This window comes from Myotis daubentonii, chromosome 10 (assembly GCF_963259705.1).
Source record: "Myotis daubentonii chromosome 10, mMyoDau2.1, whole genome shotgun sequence".
Taxonomy (NCBI): Eukaryota; Metazoa; Chordata; class Mammalia; order Chiroptera; family Vespertilionidae; genus Myotis; species Myotis daubentonii.
The window spans coordinates 4,492,778-4,496,101 of record NC_081849.1 but is presented as its reverse complement, the minus strand read 5'-3'; positions in this window follow the sequence as shown (position 1 = coordinate 4,496,101).

Sequence of the window (3,324 nt, the reverse complement as noted above, 5' to 3'; positions counted from 1 at the left end):
CTCCTGAGGGATTGGGGGGCGGTGGCGGGTCATGTTGCCTGCCAGAGGGCGAGCCCTCCTCCCCTCTGGGCCGCCAGCCTCTGCCGCCTGCCTCCTCCCTTCACCTCTCTGCCTCGCTCTGCCTCGCGCTGTCTCTCTCTAACTCTGTGTGTGTGTGTGTGTGTGTGTGTGTGTGTGTCTGTGAGGGTTTGAAATGCGAAGGAGAGGACAGTGAGATCACAGAAGACTGGGCGGTCCCTGGGGGCTGTCTCAAAGAGGCTCACAAAGGAGGCTGTGCGTCTCTTCCCAGCCCCGCCCTTAGCGACGTCACACAGGTGCCCAAGCCCAGCATGGTGCATGGATTTGCACAAATACTTCGAATCCGGCATCCCCCCACCACCGCTGCTCTGCACCTGCCCGAGAGGCTGGTGAGGAGCCAGGGTGTGACCACCTGCTGTCCTCAAGGGGACGATGAGCAGGCACAGGAAGTCACAGAGGGAGAAGTCACAGGCCAGACCCTCAGGGAGGCAGCAGCTGGCCGGGGGTCAGTGTACTCATTGATGTGAACGGGAACCGTGTGGTGTAGAGATCTCACACACTGGCAGCCCTCTGGCCACAAGCACAGGTGACTGTCCACCAGACCCACCTGACATCTGCTAAGACACAGAGCTGAGCCCTGCCTTGGCGCTCTTGAGCAGGGGGCCAGGGCTTGGAGGAGCACGTGCAGAGAAGTCAGTGAATTCAAGAGCTCCTGGGAGATAAATCCACAGGAGTGGTGATGACTGGGTCACAGGTGGGGGCAGACCCTGCAGCCCAACCACCATTTCTGTCCCACTTTCTTGGCTGCATTGGCAGCGACCTGTGCCTGAACACTGGCTCCTTCCCAGCTCATCCGACCACAGTCACTGGACGCAAGGGATGGGTTGTAGTTCTGGCCAATGAGACATGAGGCTCTCTCCCATTACACAAAACTGACCTGTAGGGCCATTCCTGCTGCACAGTGCCACCTGCAGGAGGCAGCTGGGAGTGTGGCAGCCACCCTGGCACCACCAGGAGTCGGCCTGAGGCTCAGCCAGCAAGGGCGGGCAGGGGATGGAGGACCTGGGTCTCTGAGGGCAGTGTCTTCTCATAGTGGCTTATCCGTTTTCTCCTCATTGTTGGAGCCACTCTGAGTCAGAGATGGTGCCACTGGCTTCCTGAGCGCGTATCCGCTCCAGCGACGGATCCGTTTCCCGGGGCTGCATAAGGCAAGACCACGGCGGGGCGGCGTCGACGGCCGAGAGTGACTCCTCACAATTCTGGAGGCTGAAGTCCAAGATGAAGGCCTTGGCCGGGTTGGCTTCATCCTGGGGCCTCTCCCTGCCACGGTGTGTTGTCTCTCCTCCCTGCGTCCTCGCATGGTCGGCCCTCTGTGTGTGCGCATGTCTGGGTCTAAATGTCCTCTTATTCGAAGAGCAGTCATATTGGATTGTGCATTACTGATTATAATTCATTGGTTATTGATGACGGCCCTAATCCTCATTAGGGTTAGGGTCCCTAAAGCCCCCTTTTAACTTAATTCTCTGTTTAAAGACCTTGTCCCCAAATGTAATTACATTCTGCGGTCCGACGGGGGAGGGCTTCAGCGTGTGACTCCGGGGGAGTACAGTTCGTTCCCACATGGCAGCACGCCCACAGCCGGCAGCCTCGGTGGGAAGGGCAGCGCCTCGGTGTCCTTCGCAAGCTCTAGGCTCTCCCCACACAGCTGTGAGGTGTCGGCTGCGGTTCTCAGCTTCAGCTCCTCAGACTCCCACACCCACAGCCACGGAGGAGCGTCCCCTCACCGCCCGCCTCTGTTCGTAGCAGCGGGCAGGGCCTCAGGTGCCCCGGGCAGACTCCCTCCCACCCTTATTGGCCAGAACTGTCTGATGGCCTGGCCCACCAGTCACCGGCAGGGAAACGAAATTACTATGTTTAGCTTAGACCCGTTGAGACCCCCTCTGGGGCTAGAAAGGGCACAACCTGTCGTAGAAAGCACGCGGCCACCTTGTGGTTGGGCAAATCAGGGTTCTGTTAGCAAGGATGTGCTGGCGACACCCCAGGAAATGCCCGCTCCAAGCTAATCTCCACATTCAAGGAGGCAGCAGGAGGGGGGAGGCTGGGAAGAGGAGGCCCACCAGCTGGTGCTGAGACAAAGCCCAGCCCGGAGGCTCTGCAAATACCCAAATCCCGCCGACCATGCATCCCCTCCCCAGCCCATCACCACGGCAACTCATCGTGCCAGCGACTCCCCATCGAGTTTTAACCCAAATTACATTCTCCAGGTCTAAATTCAGAGTCACTGTGAGAAAAAGAGCTCATTTTAACGACCTGGAGATGCTCCGGATGGGAGGCAAGGCCGAGAAGTGGGTGGCGGGAAGAGAAAGCTTATAAACAATCGTTTTTAATTGAACAGGCAAACCCTGGCTGCTCAGCGCCCGGACGCCAGGCGTTTTCCTTCTGTGCCCTTTTAGCCAGGAGCAGCGGCCTTGTTTTCCAAGAATATTCTGCTCATCTCCCGGCCACTCAGCCGTCCTCGGTGTTCAAGATAATAATGGCCTCTCGTCTCCAAGGGAGGAGATAATGAGTCCCAGCAAGTGCTGCTGGCTCTCGGAGAAGTGTGGGCGCACACGCAGTGGAAGGTTTCTGGTGCCAACAGCAAAGGGCCCGGGGTGGGCCTCCAGGTAACCGGGAATCCAACGCACCCTTTAAACCTCACTGGGCGTCTCTGTGCACTCAGGTAATTCTCATCTGACCATTCTGAACGTTTTTATTCTGTTTCTTAAATATTAACTTTCTCTTTGGTAAGACTTGGTAATGTTAGGAAAACCCTGGGAAAAGCATAAAACAGTCTACACATCACTTACCTGTTCTCACGGGCACAGGGCAGACCTTTTTAGTGAGTCCCTGACAGTTCAAACCACCGTAATTTTTTAAAAAATTTATTAGAGAGAGAGGGAGGGAGGGAGGGAGGAAGGACAGAGATATTTGTTGTTCCACTTATTAATGCATTCTTTGGTTGATTCTTTTATCTGACCAGGGATGGAACCTCCAACCTTTGGCATATCAGGATGACACTCTAACCAACTGAGCCACCCAATTTGATTAATGTTAAGGAGGAACCCACGAGGCCGGAAGCAGTAAAGAATTATAAATGTATTAGGACATTTGGAAACCAGATGGGCTGAGCCCCAAAATGGCGCCAGCGCCCAGGGACTGGGGAGTCAGAGCTTTTAAAGGACTCTAGGTGGGCTTTTTCAGCGGGGAATTCTCGGGGCAGATCCAAATCCTGGGCAAGTCCAGAGGGGAAAGTTACTGGCCTTAGCA